The 18,082-nt window shown below is 63.6% G+C and overlaps 1 protein-coding gene and 1 long non-coding RNA gene across 8 annotated transcripts in view; one reads left to right on the top strand and one right to left on the bottom strand.

Annotated features, from left to right (window-relative positions):
* CABIN1 (calcineurin binding protein 1) overlaps positions 1-18,082 on the bottom strand; it is a 98,866-nt gene that overhangs the window by 13,170 nt on the left and 67,614 nt on the right. The gene's annotated exons all lie outside the window — the stretch shown is intronic.
* LOC116739158 lies at positions 937-17,779 on the top strand. Its single transcript, XR_004345474.1, has 5 exons — positions 937-5,561; positions 9,142-9,196; positions 9,429-9,540; positions 9,657-9,780; positions 15,064-17,779. It is a non-coding gene; the product is annotated as an uncharacterized LOC116739158 (long non-coding RNA).

Genomic DNA, 18,082 nt, shown 5'->3' with positions numbered 1-18,082 from the left:
GCAACGAGAAGCCCATGCGCTACAACGAATAGTAGCCCCAGCTCGCCGCAACTAGAGAAAGCCCGTGCACAGCAACAAAGACCCATCGCGGCCAATAAATAAATAAATGTATAAAAAAAAAAAAAAAAGAGAGGAGCTTGAAACCCTCAGGGCTGAGTCCCCGCAGCCTGCACGCCTGGTCCCCGGGCTCACAGTGGACACGGAGGGCCCGCCCGGGCAGGCTGGGCCCCCGTCCAGACAAAACCAGGCGCCCGAGGCCACCCTCTCCCTGTGGCACTAACACCAATGCTGCATCTCCTACTGGGTGGGCGTGGCTTCTGCAGCAGTTCGGGGAAAGCTGCCACTGGAGAGGACGAGGGACAGCCAGAGTGGCCCAGGCACCCCGCCCCCAGGTGTGATGGCAGTGGCCAGGAGGGTGCCAGGCCCAGCAGTATAAGACCAAGGAAGGGCCCGCCCCACCAAGGGACTTCAGACATCACCGTGGTCCCCACCACAGCCTGCAAGGGGCGGTGACACAAGGCATCTACCTGTTTTTTTTTCCCCTTGGGGTGAGGGTGCCAAAACGAGCCGAGGCACACGCTGAGAAACTCCCTGGACGGCACGGTGTCCCTCCCTTCCCCTGCCACAGTGGGCTAGCCTCCCGCCACTGCCAGCCCACTGGGAATTGCCAGGCAATGCCTCAATGAAGACAATTTCCGGGTGACACTGAGAGGGGTCTGCCTGCCACCTGCCCTGTCACACGGAGGCAGTACCCGCTGCCCGGCTCACCCTCTGGGACTGCTCTCCCCGCCCGGCACTGACGGTCTGGTGCATCACGATCACGGACGTTTCCAGGCAGACAGCTGGCTGAATCTGCTTGCTGTGTAGGTGGGAAGCCTGGGCCAGCAAGGGGCAGCCCGCCCCCAGCCACACTGCTGTACAGCAGCCAGCCCGGAGGCATGGGGCCCCTCCCGCCTCAGCCACTGACTCAGCCTGCTGAGCAGCCCCTCCTCGGGCAGCCAGGACACAGCCACCAGGACAGGTCCAGTTTGCATCCCTTCACACAAGAGTTCAGCAGCAGAGGCCCCCATGCACCCACCCAGAGGGCACGTGTGCAGGCCCCAGGGAGGGCAGGGAGCGCACTGGGACGGAGAAGAACGGGGGCAGCAGAGCGTGAGAGGAAGACTGGCTGCGCTGGGGGGCCTGAAGGACAGGCCAAAGCAGGATCCCAGCGAGCAGGAGCCACGCAGCAGACAGCCCACAAGGAGAGTCCGGGACAGGGTGCCTCGAGGGAGGGAGGCAGCTCTGGTGCCAGGCGGGGCTGGGGGGCCACGACTCAGGCTCCCTCCTCACTGTGCCCTCCCCCAGACTCCCCTCTCCCAGGCGGCAGGCACTCCATCCTGGCAGGGATGCCGCCTGTTTGGAGAGCCGCGGGTGGTGCAGGGGGCGCAGCGGCAGCCTCAGAGCACTCAGAAATGCCAGGACTGTGCTCAGAGCTCACCCGTGTGCCAAGAGGCTCATCTGGAGTGTCCCAGCCGACCTGCAGCCCATCAGAACGGCTCTGGGCTCCTGGCTGACAGATGAGGTCACCGAGACAGACTGCAACCACCTGAATAATGCATGGAGCCCCAGACTCTGGGCCGAGTGCTTAATACCAGTTACCAAACCCTCCATGCAGCCCCGAGAGCCGGGCATCCTCCTGCTGCTCTTGAGGAAACCGAGCTGCAGCAGCTGAGCCCCACAGCGGGGCAGGCCAGGGGTCCTGGGAGCTGGGGTGGGTTGCCCTACTTGGGGACCCTTAAAGACGTCCCCGAGGGAGCTGACGCTGGGTCAGTGGCATGGTGGGGTACCATCGAACGTGCCATCCACTTACAAGGGGGGCTGTGAAGCAAGGCGAGGCCAGAGCCTGGGCAGGAGGGCCATGAGGTTTTGGCCTCTGGTCACCGCAGCCTCGGCAGGTGGTGCCCCAGGGAAGGGACGGACAGCAGATGGCCCCACTGGCATGGAGCACTGCTCCTGGCTGCCAGGCCAAGGGCGTGCTCAGGCCCGTGGCTCACGCTGTCTCCAGCACATTGTGGTCTTAGGACAGCTTCCTCCTGGAAGGGCAGGGGCTCCTTTCCCCCCAGATTCATGATTGGCCGGCCAGTCCACACCTCCCTAACTGCCTCAGTGTGGGCCAGAAGGAGCCCCGGCTCCCTGCACCCCAGGAGGGCTGCCGGCACAGCCTCTTCATCCAACCCGGGGCCAACTCTGAGCCTGGCAGACGGAGGGCAGAGATCCAGACACAGTTCTGGTTCGCACGGCAAACCCAACCACCCTCTGCTGGGCCACCACTCGGGCCATTCTCCACGGCATACTTCAGGGTCGTTCCGGGGCTCCCGGCCCCATGTGTCACCTTCACGGACCCCACCTTTCAGTCAAGGCTCCTCCACTCCAAGGGCCCAGGCAAAGGCTCCCCAGGAAAACAAGGGACTGGGAAATGCCAGGGCAGGAAAGAAGGCCGAGAGAGGCACGGCCCAGTCAGGCTCCACTTCATCCGAGCCACACTCAGCCCCGGTGCCAGGCTTGTCTGGGAGGGGATGAGGCTCAGGCCATGGGGGCTGGGTGGAGACTCGGATTCGTCCTATGCCCACACCAGCAAGGACAGTCCGTGTGTGTGTAATCAACCCCGCCCAAGGCTGCCCAGTGACACTGGGGTGGGACCAGGACACAGGGGCCAGACCCTTTTGTCCCCCACTCTCTGCGCCCTCCCTGAAGGCTCACAAAAAAACAAGGAGTCAGCAACATGACCTGTGACTTACAGACGTCGAAATGGGGGTGCAGAGAATTAGACAGTGACACCAAGTCACTTCAGTCTTCAGCCGGGGCCTTGGAAGCCCTGCCCTCAGAGGGACGAGGGAGCCAGCGCCCTCCCCAGCACCCTGAGGGCCTCAGAGCCTTTGTGATCAAGTCCCTGGGGCCCTGTTGTGGGAGTCTTCCCGGAATCCTGGGCTCCTCCCGCTGTCCCCTGCTGCCCCACCCACGGGACTCAGATGTGGCCCCTTCCCTACTGTGCTGCCACCGGGGTCATGCCCAGCTGGGGCACCAGGTGTGGCTCAAACAGGAGGACAGAGGAGAAAGTAACGACAGCTAGGAGCACCCAGAAAGGCCGAGAAGAAGCTGCACCTAGGAGCCTCATGTAGGAAGAGAGGAGGGAAAGGCGATAGGGGACCCACAGCAGGCCAGAGGGCGGGAAGAGGTAGAAGCAGGTGGCTGGGCAGGCAACCCAGCAGGGCCTGTGTCTGCTTGGTGCCTTCCCAGGCCCAGCCCAGCCTGAGCAAGGGCTGCCACAGGGTGGTGTCAAGGGCCGACCTAGCTCTCGTGGGCAGCAGCCAGTCCTGAGGGCCTGAATCCTGTCGCGCGCCCCCCCCAGACTCTGAGCTGCCGCCGGTGGGCAGGCAGGAGGGGCTGAGTCTCTCTTGCTTCCTGGCCCCTCCACGCCCTGAATAGAGCTGGCCTTCTGGGGGGCCACCAGGCGGACCTGCACACCCTCCACAAAAGGAATGTTCCCGGTCAAGACCACAAACCCTGGTCCCAAGTCCCCACAACCTTGGTGCAGCTCTCGGGCGGCTCTGAGGGAGTTGCCAGCGCTGCACTGGAGCCAAGGCCTGGTCAAGCCTGGGGGAGTCTGCACCCCAGATGGAGCCCCCGCAGGTGCTAGGGAGGCCCCTGGGTCCCCCAGGGCAGCTCAGCTTGGCAACTGCACAGAAAGCCAAGTGCACCCCAGGGACTGGGGGATCACATGGATGGGTCAGGCACACCCCCACAGGGGTCCATGCTGGTGGGATAGGCAGACACAGATGGCTGCCATCCAGGGCGGGGGGACAGATGAGAGATTGGAATAAGAAAAAAGGAGCTAAGAGAGCAAGAACTTCGGGGAGGGGGTTGTACAGGAAAAGCCAGGGAGGAAGCCAGAAAGGAGCAGGAGCCGGAGGAAGAGGGAGGGGAGCCCCTGCCAAGTGAGGGGAAATGGGCAGCCCCCTAGAGTCGACCTCGTGACCCAAGTGTCCTGAGCAGAAGGTACAGAGGAGCGTGAATTCTTTCACCTTAATTTTTAACTCAGTAATGGAGCACGCGTATTTTCCTGCACCATCAAAAACTCCCCATCACTTAAAAGGACCCCAGTGCGTCACCCTGCAGGTGTACCCTAACTCACTCGGTCCCCTCCTGGGTGACATTTGGGGTGGAGTCTTCAGGATCATTAGGAAGAATGTCGGCTGAACAGCCTTCCCCACAGAGCTTTTCTCCCTCTCCTCGGGCTGGACCCCTCCCCACAGAGGGGACAATGGTGGGCATGCAGCAGCGGGTGCTGTCCTGGAGGCCGTGCCTGAGCTCCTGATCTAAGATGCGGAGAGCGTCCCACCCGCCCAGGCCCTCCCAGCCCCCACCTGTCCCAGGCCCACAGCATGACAGGTAAGCAAGGCCTCCCCACAGCCGCTCGGCCCAACATCCCTGTTCACGGAGAACACAATGCTGTGAGCACCCCAGGGAGAGCCCACCTCCCGGGCAGAGGGATTCCTGCAGCCCACCCCCTTGGCATGGGTGCAGCAGTGACTCAGCGCTCCGAGCAGGCGAGGCCAGGAGAGTCTGCTGGCATCCCACTCCGAGGAGCAGTGGGCTGGGGGCTGTAGGAGCAGGAGGGTGAGAGGGAGCACCTCAGCAAGAAGGGGTGTCAGGGTAGGAGCTTAGGAGCCTTTTTTCCCAGAGAAGCATAAAAACTTTGTTTCCAGGACAGCCTCGGTGCCGCAGCCCAACCCTGAGCCGAGCAAAGAAAGTGTCGGTATCTTGACTGTGAGGCCTTGAGGTCAAGAGCGGCCCTGGGGAGAATACCGGCACCCTCCACAGTCTTGGGGAGACACCTGTTACCTGTAAGCCCACGCAAACCTCCCAAGCAGCGAGACCACTCAGAGAAGAGTGGAGAGGGCAGGGCTGCATCTGGTGCCCATGAGTCCCTGGGGCCGACAGTACTCACAGGGCACCTTCCCAGCTTCTCCCACACATGACCCCACTTACACCTCCCCCGGAGAGACTAGTTCCAAGGCACACAGCCAACAGGGAGATGAGCTGGCAGCAGAACTCAGCCTACCCAGCTCTTCCCGCTCCGCCCTGCCTGCCCCCAAGTAGGGTGAACATCACAGACAGGCAGGCCAGCAGGGTATCACCTCTCCCACCGCCGGCCCAGATGGCTCCATCACCTCCAGGAACTGCCCTGGTGGAGTCCTGAGGCCTTTGGGGCCAGGACTGCGTTTCCAGGTTGCCAGCTCCCCATCTTCCTGATGCCCTGCAGAACTAAGGGCCCTGCACCTCCCACAGCAATCGGAGCCACCATCCTGCTCCAGGCCTTCGGTTAAGGGCGCGCCAGGGGCGGGCGAGGTTGAACACGCCTGGGGGCAGGAAGCCCTGCAGCCTCCTCTGCAAACCCATCAGAGCCACCTCTCTGGCCGCAGGGTTGCACAGAGGCCGCCAGGGGCGCCTTGGCCCTGCCCCCAGGAGCCGTCCAAGCTGGGCTGCGAAGGGAAAGGGATTCCCCGCGCCATCCACAGGTAATGAGTCCCCAGCAAGCGCTGGGGAAGCCTACAATTTGCCTGCGGCCGGTGCCCGCCCGTTTCCAGCCTCTTCTGCCAAATGAGATGTCGCACACGGGATCCCCAGAACTGCCAGGCCGTCCGTCCCCTCCCCCTCCGGGGAGAGGCAGAAATGACAAACAACTAAGAGCGCGGAGGCAGCCCACCCGGCAACTCCGCCGGGCCCCCCTCGCCTCCGCGCCGAGCCCCTCCGCCCCCTCCCGCCCACTCTGCGGCGGGGCAGGGTCCCGGCCCAGCCCGGGGCTTGGAGTAGGCCAGGCGCTCGCCAAGCCCCGGCACCATCTTCCCACCCCCGCACGGCAGCTATTTATAGCCGGGGAAGCACCACGCGGGGTGCCGCTGCCCACCCGCCGGCCGGCTCACCATCCCCGGTAGTGGCCCGCGCAGCTCCCGGTCCGCGCCGCCCGCCGCGAAGTTGCTGGGTCGGCGAGCTAGCGGCTTTCGCTTTCGCGGGGCCGGAGCAGCGCACACCCCCGCGCGCCCACTTGCGTCCCCGGCGGGTCGGCTGGGCTCGCCCCAGGCTCGCGGGCGGGCTTCTCCCCCGGGCCCCCCCGCCCCGGTCCGCCCGCCGCCCACCTGGCGCTGTGCGGGGACCCGGACAGGGGCAGGGGGCGCCGCGACCCCGCCGCCTGCCGACTTCCTCTGCCGCGGCGCCCGGGAAACCGCGGCCCGCGGGCTTCCTGCTGCGTCGGGCGGGCCGGGGGCCAGGCGGGGGGCGGCCGCGCGAGCCGGCCCGGAGGACTGAGCCAAAGCTCGGGAGAACGCAGAGCCTGCGGGCAGAGGGGAGACACTGTCGCGGCCCGGCCCCCGGCCCCCGCCCCGGCCCCGGGCAAGTTCCTACCCGCCGGCTCCGCCGTGGCATCTGTGCAGGGAGCTAGGGCGGGCGCCGGGCCATGGCGCGGAGGCTCGCTCGCTCGCTGGCTCGGAGGGCCGGGGCGGGGCGGCGGGGCCGGACGGGGCGCGGGCGCTCGCTCGCTGTTCGGCCTGGAAGCGGGCCCAGCGGCACGGCTGACTTTGCCGGCAAACACTCGCGGGTTCCGGGCCGGGCCGCTGAGGGTACGCGGGGCACAGCCCTCACCGCGGGAGGCTGTGGGACCTGGCATCCCAGGCCGAGCCGGGTAGGGGCGGCCAGGAGTGCGGAAGGCAGGGCGACAGGGGCCAGCAACGCGCCGGGCTGGGGCTGTCCTCGCCCTGTACGGGGCAGCTCTGTGCGCGGGGCCGCTGGAGTTGTGCCCCGAGGGCCCGGTGCAGGGCAGAGGAGTGGGTGAGTGGGGGATGTCCTTGCTGACCCAGTGGGGCAGTGGGAGCTGGAGTGAAGACTCTCCCAGGCCCATCCTCAGCGGGGAGGGCAGGACAGGGGCATCACGGCATCCCCCACGGGGCTTTCCAGCTGGGAGGGGGCTCATTTTCCAGTTGGCTGTGAGGCCCCAAGAGCAGAAGACACTGGGGGGAGGGGTGGGGCTGGGCAGAAGCCAGGCAGGCTCAGGAGCCCCTCAGCCTCGGCATGTGGCAGCCCTGCAGAGGCCTGCGGGTGCCAGGAGCGGGACTGTGCCCCTTCTGAAAGGAGTGGGCTCAGAGGGACGCCCCCGGCACCCACAGCCCCAGCGAGCACACAGCACCTTCCTCTCTGGCTTCCTGTGGAGCCGGCCGCCCTGGAATTACCCACCAGCTCCTGGTTGCTTCTCCTGCCCCAGCTGAGGACAGGCCGAGCAAAGGCGCAGCCCCCCGGTCAGGCACCAGCCTCCCCACCATCCCTCCCCCACCTCAGCACCACAAGGGCCCGGCTCTTTCCTCCCTCCCCAAACACCCAGATGCCTCAGATCCACCAGGTCCCTATCCTGGTGACACTTGTCCTGGTGACATCTCCCCAAGCCAGATAGTTTCCACCTGTCCTGCCCCGGCTGGCTCCTGCCCACCAGCTTTCCCAGGCTTGCCACGTGCCCCCAGTCCAATCGGCCCAAGGCCAACCTTCGGCCAGGGGGCTGTGCACTCCCTGCCTGCCCTCCCTCCGGGGGGCGCAGAGGCAGTGGCTCACACTCCCTGGAGGATCAGGACTCTCTGTCTGGCCCTGGGCTCCCAGAGGCCACACAGCTGCAGGGAGACAGGCCACCTTGACGCTATGCCCACTGGGCTGGGTCTCAGGCGAGGAGTGCTCCCACCGCATGTCCTCAAGTCACAACAGCTGTTCACTGTCCACACTCATGTCGTCATGACACCCACACGTGGGGACAGGTTCAGAGTCACACAGCAGGAAGTCTAGTATGGCTGAGAGCCATCCCCAGGCCTGGCCGGCTCCAGAAGAGGTGGGGACACTCCCCCCAGCTGTCCCCTGGGCTAGAGCAGACATGGGACGCTCATGCCCTGCACAGGTCGAGTCAGACCCAGGGAGGCTGAAGATGTGTGTGGGCATCACATCTGGGCCAGAAAGAAACGGTGTGTGTGGAACGGGTAGTTCTCTGGAAAGAGGCCCCTGTGTGCAAGAGGCCTCCCACACAGCTTGGAAATGGCGTGTGGGGGCAGCCCGGGGCTCAGGGTCTTGCTGTCACAGCAGGAGGGAGGCCATGGTGGGCGAGGGGAGCTCAGGGGCTCTGGGGAGAGATGCCCCGGGCAAATGCTGGCACCTGAGGGCTCCACCTCCTTGGCCTGCTCCAGCACCACACGGCACCCTGCACCCCAGCCCTCTCCAGAGCCCCAGAGATGGGCATCACCGTCTCTAGCTGCCAGGCCGCAGAACAAGAAGTGGGGACCACCCTCCCTGACCCCCCAGGGGGAAACATTTCTGTGCACGTGGGGATCCCCCCGGGGCTTCATGCGACAGCACTGTGATAGCTGTGGGACTGGTGGGCCTGAGAACTTCTGGGGCCTGAGAAAACCTTGTGCCCCACCTGGCACTTGTCAGCACCCTATGCAGGTCCTAATCGCCCACAAGGCACTTGGACGTGCAGGACACAGGCCTCTGACTACTGCCCTGGAGAAACAGCTGCTCCCCACCTTAGGGCCACCCTGAGGGCCTAAGAGGGTGGGAGCTCCTGCACCACTATGCCACCCTCGGGGCCACCCTGACCTTGCTCCCCCATGGCCAGCAGGAGCCCCCGTGAGCAGGGAGGGGCTGGTCTAACCTGTGAGCTGGCTGTTCGGGGTTAATCCTGGGGGGAGGGGGACAGGTGTCCCTGGCCACCTTGCCTGGGTGCTGAAGGGTGTGCTCCAGCCTGCCCCTGGAGTCACCCTTGTCACTGGCCTAGTCACAGCGAGCGCCGCAGGACTGCCTGAGCCTGGCAGGCTCCTGGGAGGAGGACTGATGCAGAGGGGGGTGCACGGCCCTGGGCTGAAGACAGGCCCAGCACCTGAGAAGCCCCTTGACCTCAGGGCAGGATGAGCCCCACACTATCAGGGTGCCCCGCTGCCTCTCCAAGGGAAACCTAACCTTAATCCCCCAGAGCAAACTTCAACAATCGATCATAAGAAGAAAACAAACATCTGAGGACATCACTTGATCCCCACGGGGGCTTTGCCTGACAGACCCCTCTCCCCACTCTAGCCCCAGGACCTGTGGGTGACCAAGAAGACAAGGAAGATGGTGGCAAGGGCAAGAGGTAATTGGCCCTGAGAGCCACCTCCCCCTGCCTTGGACCTTACTCGTTGACCTCTTCCAGATGGGGGACTGGGGGCCAGCAGGAGGAAGAGGTGGCCAGGGCTGAGCTGGGGAAGGAAATGGCCCACACACAGGCCCCTTCCTGCCCTCGGCTCAGAGCCCAGGCCTTCCCCACATGGCCCTCACCCCGGGCAGCCTCACTGCCTACAGGACCCTGTCTTTCTTCTCTTCAGCCCTAAGGGAGAGGTCCTGGTCCAGCCCCGGTCAAGGGCCAGCCCTGGGAAGTCCTGACCTTCACATCCCCAGCCACCATCCACCCAGCACCCCTGGGCGGCCAGCGGGGAGGTAGGCAGGCCGGGGCTGCACCCGTGTCCAGGCTGGGAAGTCGGGCGGCCAGCTTTCCTCTTGCGGCCCCCACCTGACTGTCCCCGTTCATTCTCTGCTCTGCCACCATCTCTTAGGTGAAGCACTTGCATACCCGTCGGGGCTGCAGAGGGGGAGCTGTGAGCCTGGGAGCCCAGGGGTGACCGCCAAAGCCAGAAGGAGCCAGAGAAGGTGAGACTGGACGACTCCAGCCTTGTCTGTGTGAGTAGCCCCTGGCCTGAAGGTGGTCCAGACTGTCTCAAGGCGTCCGTGTTGAGTGAGGAGCAGCAGAGGACAAACAGTAGCCTTGGGGTAGAGGCTGTCATCCCTATGCAAGTGGAAAGGAAGACTCCAAGGCCAAGAGGCGTGTGGTGGACTGGGGAGTGGAAGCCAGACTAACGGACCAACGTGTGCAAGAGCCCAGGCCTGCACCCGGGGCGGCGTGCAGAGCGTGTGGCGGGCCTGCTCACACCTCTCTGGCCACCTTCCTCTCAGCGGGCAGCACAGCCCCCTCGAGTGGCCACACCCTCCTTGGAAACATGCACCTGTGCTCTGCGTCACACGCCCCAGGCCTGCACCCCTAGCAGAGGTGGCTCCTGGCCCTGCAAAGCCAAGACCCAGACCTAGAGCTAGCTGCTGGCCAAAGTGCCACCGGCTGCGCTGCCCACGGGACCACGTGGCCCAGGGGCCTCTCACGGCCACCCTTCTCAAGACCTGACCCAACGCAGACCTGCAGGCTGCTCCTGTTCCTTTCCACCAGCCGTTACCCCAGCCCCCACCTTGACCTAACCCCAGTCTTCCCCAGGCTAAGTCCAACGCTGCCTTTTAGGTAGCAAGAATGCTTCTTAGAGTTAACAGTCCAAGTTCTCAGCACTGGAGCTTTGAGCTGCCAGCTGGTCTGGAGGTGCAGGCCTCCCCGCTATGGGATGCTGGCTCTGTGCGTCGTGTGCCTGAGCTATCTCTCTGCCGGGAGCGTGCCAGCCTCACAGGCCCACGGCAGCCAGCTTCCTCTCCTTTCCCCGACGGCTGAGAAAGAAGCTCGCCTTCCACCCCGGGCACACAGACCCCAGCTGCAGCCCCATCTCATTCTCACTAGAGCCTCTGGCACTCAGAAGCGGCTCAGACTATGCTCTGCAGCTGCAAAGTATCGTTGATGTCACTGAGTCCAGCTGTTTTGCCTGTTTGACCCACGAGTGAGGACACAGGTGGGGAACAAGGACCTGCCCAGGGAAACAAAGAGGGCTGGGCGCAAGGACCCTTGTCCCTCAGTCCAGGGCAGCATCCACCTCAGCAGACAGCTGTGCCCATGCCACGCTCAGCTCTGCGGGGATGAGCACACGAGTATGCATGCACCTCCACCAGTGCCTGACCTGCAGGGCCTGCCCAAGGCCCCAGTCACCATGGGGCGGAGCCAGGGTCTCGGTCACGGATGCCAGGGCTGTTGTGCGCAGGCACTGACACAGCCGTGGCCCATGTCGGCTTGGCTGACCTGGCAATTCCAGCCCAGCTGGGGGCTCAGGAGCGGAGCCAGCCTCAGAGGGAGAGAAACAAGGTTGGGGTGGGGGACAGAGCAGCTTCAGGAAGAAGAGGCAGGCCTGTGGGCTGGATGCTGTTGGACAGGGATCTCCCCACATGGCGGCAGGGGTGGGGATGGCTGGGACGATCAGGGACAGCCAATGGGACCACGTGGAGGGCAAGGGGTGCCTAGTGTGTGCAGTGGGGCTGCACGTGGCCTCATGGAGAGAGGGACTGCCAGGGGTCTGGGGAATGGGCAGCAAGGAGAAGAGACACCAGCAGGCTTTGATGCCTCTCGGGGTGATCTGGGACTTGGCATGTGTTTGATGGGGCCCAAGAGAGCCTCCTCAGAGCAAGAGGGTGCTAACACTTGGCTCCTTTGAGCCCGCCCCACGTCAGGGTTGGAAATGAGAGCTACCGTCCAGGCTTCTAGAATAACCCAGTCTTTGGAGGGCTGCTGAGCTGCTTCCGTTTCATCTCAGGAGGGGAGCCCGCATCCTAGAAAAGCCATGTCTGATGTGCACATGGAGAAAACTAGGACAACCCATCCACCATCTGACCCCTGGCTCCTAATGAGTGGCCTTTATGGACCCGGGGGCATCTGTGCTGAGTAAGTGAAGCCAGGTTCAGGCCACAAGTGGTGGCAGTGGCCGTGGCCTGTGCCAGGTGTCTTCCCTGGATGACCAGCACAGGATCCTCATGCAGGGAGGGGCTGAGCTGAAGGCGTGGCGGGGGTCAGGCACTGACCACAGACAAAGCTGACATCCCAGGCAGAGCTGGTGCCTCCACTGGCATTCAGGTCCCAAGCAGGCTTACAACCCGCCACCTCCCCCAAACCCTTCACACTCATGTAGAACAGCAGAAGGGGAACAAACTCGTCCAGGCTTGTCCTGCAGAGCAGGGCTCTGTCCCCAACCTGCAGGGGTGCCCCGAACCAGAAGAACAAATGTGAGATGTTACAAGCGCAGCATTCCTCCCCTCTAGAGCGCCGTGCAGCCTCTGCTGTGGCCTGGGGGCCTCCCACTGAGCTGTGAGGAACAAGGACGAGGACCGGCCCCTGGGAGCAGGGCCCCCACACCTGCCAGACGCTCCTGCTGGCAGGTGGCGGAACTTGCAGAGGCCTGAGTTCACGACCCAAGCCAAGCAGCGTTGCAGCACATATCCAATCACTCTCTGGCTAGAGGGCACCCTCCCCTGGACGTACCTCTGGATGACCATGGACGTGGGCAGCCCTGGGGACAGCCAGCCCCGCCCTCTCCAGCACCACGTGCCCCACCCAGTGCCGACCCTCATGTGCCATTTGGCCTCTCTCTGTTCCCTCTCCTGGACCACCTTCTCCCTGGCCTGTCCGGCCACCTTGCCCCCTTCTCCTTGCTGTAGCTGGCCGACCCCCTCTCCTGCACCCTCGGCACACGCAGGGTGCCGGGTGCACTGCTCACACCCGGCCCCGAGGAAGGGGGGCTGAGGCAGGGGCTCCCGCAGGTCGAGCCCTCCCTCTGAGAGCTCGCTGCGCCCGAGCACCGCCATCTCCTCCTCTTGGGTTTCCCGTGGTGCCCCTGCTGCAGGGCCGGCTTCATTCCCCACCCAAGAGGGGCCTGGAGCCCAGGGTTCCCCACCCCTCCTCTGAGTAGGGCCAGGCGGGTCCCTCTCTGGAAATAAAGCCCAGCACTGAGCCGCTGGGGCTGGGGCAGCCTCCCCTGCAGCCCGGAGCGGGCCCTTGCTCGTCTGTCCTAAGCAAATTTGCCAGTGTCCCCACATGGGGAGCTGCGGGGTGGGTGTGACAGGACGTTATCTGAGAGTCAGTGCCACCCTGGCAAGGGGCTGGGCTTCCTGGGGAAGCTCCACCTGCTTTGGCATACCCTAATTTTAGACTTCTTATACCTAATTAGAGATCAACATTTCAAAATTTGTTTTTAATCAACCAAATTCCTGCACATCCTTCCCAACTGGCCCCGAGCCACCTCGCCTCCTTCCCACGGACCCCAGTGAGCCTGTGTGCTCTTTTCCACGAAGTCCCTTCCCCCAGCTGCCTCCTCCTCCTGCCGGGGCCTTCCTGGACCCTCTCCTGGACACAGTGGCCCCGGGGCACATGTGGTAATGGTCTCCCGTGATCCTCGATAACCCCGTGAGGTGGGTCTGGTCAGCCCCAGTTTACAGATGAAGAAACTGAGTCTTACCAATACTGAGCAGCTCGCCCAAAGCCACCAGCTATGGGTGGGGCCAGGCATGGTGCAGGGCCTGAGGCTGGCCAGGAGCAGAATTGAGGGTGAGGGCGTGGGCGGCCTTTGAGTAGCCTCAGCCTGGCCTGTGAGGGAGTACATGTTCTGCCCCCAGGGGCACGTGGTGGCCACAGCCCATCACCATGGAAACCAGGCAGGGGCCCCTGGAGCCCTCAGCTCTGGTTTGGATTTCAAACCCAATGCCGCTTTCTCAGAAGCAACTTGGTCAAACTTTCCAAATAGGAAAAGTGGAAGGAAAAAGAGAGAGAGAGAAATTCCCAGCCTGAAGCCACCCCAGAAAGATGGCCTGGGCCCTGAGCTGGGGAAGCCCTGTCTGGGTGGGCAGTGTGGTGGCAGGGCAGAGACCCCGTAGCCTCCCCAGGGCTCATGCACCTCCTCTGGGGAGCAGGCCATGGTGGTGCAGCCGAACCAGGTGGGCCCGGCCCTTCCTGTCTCTGCGGGAGCAGCTGCCCTTTTGTGTTTCCCAGTGGGGTGTGTGAGAAAGGGCTCTTTTGGAAAAAGGGTTGGAAAACCACTGACCTCATCCAGCTGGCCCACCTTTGGAGATGGGGAAACTGAGGTCAGGGTCGGGACCAGAAAGTCAAAAGCAGGGCTAAACCCCGAAGGTAGGGCAGCATGGCTACGCCCAGAGCAGGCGCACCGGAAGATCTGTGGGTCGGGCCCCATGTGGACGGGGCGCTGGGGTATCCACACTCCAGCCCCCTGCAGCAGCCCCGGCTCCACGCCATGGGGGTGCCGCCCAGCCCTGTGCTCGGGCTCCTGGGCCAGCGCCCATCGCCACAGGAAGGCCGTCCTCCCTTGGGGCTTCCACTCCAGCTCAGGATGACTCTGAGCTACCCAGGGCACACCCGGGAAGCCTGCAAGGAAGGGGAGGTGAATGAGCAGCAGCCACAGGCACGGTGCCCTGAGGGGATATGGGACAGGCAAAGGCCACCAGATACACTCTGCCCTCCCCTATGCCCCTACCCATTGCCAGACCCCTTAGGGACCCTCAGCTGCTCTCTACCCTGCCCCCTCCCACCCCTAGAACCTTCTGTGGAGGGGTATGCTCCTGCCCACTGCTTTCACTGTCAAGACAGGTGTTTGGAGACGTGATGGCAAGGCAGTCACGCACTCTGGCAGGGGTGGGCCCGGAATGGCCACGTCCTGATTGCACCAGGCTGCTCCCTGGGGCCCAGTGTGTGGCTTGTGGCCATCTTGACACTGTTGGGACCACAGGGCTCTCGAGTGCCAAGCGCTGGACGTTCACATCCCCCATCTCACAAATGAGGAGGTTGGGTCTGTGCAGTCACAGGGCACCTGACTCGGTCAGAGGTGCGCCGGCCCACGGGGGCGGCCCCCCGGCAAAAGCAGCGAGCCTTGGCTCAGCCGCAGCCCCCACACTCCCTGGCTCTGTGGCTCAGGGCTTGTGGTCTTCAGAGTCCCTCCTGCTGGGCTGAGGTGGGGCCAGCTAATCAGGGCCAGGCAAGCAGGATGATGCCCAGGGCGGAGGTGGGCTTGAACCTCCACTCCTGCCGGGCTGGGCGCAGGCTGGGTGGGGAGGGCGGTGGGCAGGAGGTGAGAAGCATCCGAGCTCTGCTCCCTGCGGGCTGCTGGGCCTCAGTTTGCTCACCATGAGATGGGAATCATGGGGCCACAGGGAGGAGGAAATGTCTGCTGTCCCCGAGCTCCTCTGTGCCCCATGGAAGCAAGCCCTGTGGCCTCCCTTCCACGGCAGAGGCCTGCTCCCTGACATTGTTTCCCACCTCAGCCCAGGGGCCAGGCCACAGCCACTGCCTTCCCACAGGCCGGGAGCCACAGGGAGGGCCTGCATCCGGAGTGAGCCCCAGAACTCCATGGGCCAAGAGGACTAAGCAGAGACTGGCATAGCCAAGCATCCTCCTTCCCAAAGGACAGGTTCCAGTGACTCTGCCACAGCCGAGGCCTCGGGGAGCCCCCTTCCTCCTGGCCCTGCCCCGCTGGGTCCTGCTCCTGTGGCCTCAGGAAACACAGCCCTCCCTCGGCCCTCTCCCACGGCTCCCTGCAGCTCCCTGCCATCCGTGGTCTGAGCAGCTGCCTGCCCTGCTCCACTTTCCAAACCCTCAAGAGGGCCCTGGGCCTCCTCCGGAAGCTGCCCCCCTGCCGCCCTCCAGACGGAGCCTGCCTGGGGCAGTGTCCCAGGGGGATGAAGCTGAGCCTGATACGTGCCTGCCTCAGAAAGACTCAGCGGAGACACTGATTCCAGGAGCTAGCCTCTGAGAAATAACTTGCAGTGGGAAAAGCAGTGCACACTGGAAAATGTTCTTCTCTCAGGAATGTTGCACAGCAAGCTCCTGACCATTCTGGATGCGGATACAAACACTGCTGTCCCGGGGCTGGCCAGAAACTCTGGGGTGGAGGCTGCCCGCAGGATGTGGGACCCGGGGCAAGTCCCGTGCCCCACTGGGGGACCATCACGGTGGGGTCGAGAGTGCTAAGGGCTGAAGCACACTGCCGCCTTCTGCCAGGGCATCCTGGCATGGCCACCACGGTGAGCCCACACCTGGACACAGAAACTGTCCCCAAGGGCCTGGCAAAAATGCACGTGGGGGCAGCCCGTCCAGAGGCTGATTATGTCTGATTGGTTTTTAAAGTCTAGCTGTGAGTGGGGGTGGCTTGGCTTGGGCAGGGATTTATGACCGCTGTGGTCCTGTCAGGGCAGGGGCCGGGGCATCCTACAGACGGGAAGGCCTTGGGCACCTGCTCCAGGCTGAACCGGGCCCAGTGGGCTGGAGGCTGTGAAGTCCCATGAAGCTTGCAGAGCCGAGGACACGGGAAGGAAGGAGAGCTCAGGGTGATGCTAAGAAGTCACAAGCTTGCTAACCGTTTAAAGACTCTTAAAAACTGGGCCTTTTCCCTTGGAGAACTTGAAGTGATTCTTTTGTTTACTTTGCTTTTGCAACCGGCCCATCAATCAACTCAATAATGCTAAAAATAGCGCCACAGCAGCAATTCCTACTACAGCCCAGTGTTCGATTTCCTCAATTTAAACTTTTCCCTTCTTTTCTGTTCTCTAATTCCCACTGACGTGACTGGGTGTCCTTTACCCTGACGTCAGGACGGTGTTGTGCACGGCCACAGTGATCTCAGTGAGGATGGGGCAGGCGGTCCCCCTCCATCGAGAGTGGGGACAGGAACAGAGGCCCGCGAGGGGTGTCCACTGGTGACAAGGAATCCCAGTTTCTTCTGGGAATCAGTCGACACCAGCACGTGGAACTGAACCATCCTCAGGTAAATGGTAGGACGATGAACTGTGGGCCTGCGGGGCGCCCTGTGTCCCACTCGCCCACGCAGACCCAGGGCCCACCCCTGGGCCCACCTCCACCTGCGCCCTCACACTCTCTGTCCCTATGGCCCTGCCTGTCACCCTGTCGGTCCAGGAAGGTGCGCTGGGCCCGTCCTTGCCTGTCTCTGGGGTCCGTCCACTGGCTGCGTTCCCATGGCCCTGACTTGTTTTAGAATGTCTGGATCCCAGCTCAGGTGCCCACTTGCAGTGTGGCTGGGCCTCAGTTTCCTCCTTTGTAAGGCAGGGATGATGGCACGACCAACACCTTGTGGGTTCTAAGGATGCAACGCGCTGCTATGAGTGGCGGCCGCCCAGAGGAGTGGAGGCCAGCAGCGCACCTGGCCCTGTCCCAGCCCGGCCCCTCCAGCACGCCTGCGTCAGCTGGTGTCACATCTGCCCCCTGCCAGCCCCTCTGCCCTGCAAGGACCTGGCCCGTCCCTGCGGGCACGGGGTCACCCCACGGCTCCCACTGCTCTGTGGTGCAGGCACCCCCACGCCACCTCCTCTGCCTCTCTCGACCTCCTGCTCACCCTCAGGTTACGGGCTCTGACCTCCAAGAGTGGTGGGGCTTTATTCAGGCCTGAGGGTCTCAAAAAGCATGTGTGCAAAAGTGATGGCAAACCCACTGCGCGCTCTGGGCTCCCACAGCCGTTGTTCACCTAGTCGCCTCCCCCAGAGACCTGGTGCCCCTCAAGAGTGGGCCTCACTCATGGCATGATGGAAGGTAATCAAGGGCCATGCACAGAGTGCTTCGCCACCAGGAGGTCTCAGAGAAAGGGAGGGGCGAGGGTCCTCCCCCCCACCCCAGGAGGGGGCAGAGGCGCAGGATACAAGCTGCCACACTCACCTCCACCACACTCACCTCCCCGACACCCACACTCTCTAGAGCCCAGATGTGGCTGCTGAACTCCGAATGGCACAGCTGCTAAGGGAGCAGGCCTTGGAGTGGGACACACCTGGATTTAAATCCCAGCCTGGCCACTTGTTAGCTGTGTGACCTTGGGCTACTCCCTGGGCCCTGCACCTCATTCAAAGGGGGTATAACAGAACCAGCCTTCCCAGGGCCCTGGCCGCTGTCATGGCTGCTGGCAGCTACTGTGCAGAGGCCCACTTGACATTCTCTCCCAGGACCCACAGCAGCCAAGGCAGCCAGGGAGGGGCTGTGAACAGGGCCCGGAAACAGGGCCACAAGCTCTGCTGTCCAGCCTGGTGGACAGAGACTAGAAAAGGGCTTTTGGTTTTAACAGCCTAAAATGCCCACTGGTATCAACCTCCCCTTCTGTACACGGGGACAGTAACAGTGCCTGAGCACCACAGACGTGCTGTGGGGACCAGAGTGAGCACCTGTAAATGGCGCCATTCCTGCCACTGCCCCCCGTCCAAGACCGGGCCAGACCAGGCACAGATGCTCTGGCCTCTCTCTGTCGCTGTGCTGTGCCTCGGGAGCCCCAGCAGGGTGGGCCTG

The sequence above is a fragment of the Phocoena sinus genome, chromosome 14 (genome assembly GCF_008692025.1).
Source record: "Phocoena sinus isolate mPhoSin1 chromosome 14, mPhoSin1.pri, whole genome shotgun sequence".
Classification (NCBI taxonomy): Eukaryota; Metazoa; Chordata; class Mammalia; order Artiodactyla; family Phocoenidae; genus Phocoena; species Phocoena sinus.
This window is presented reverse-complemented; position numbering and strand designations above follow the sequence as displayed.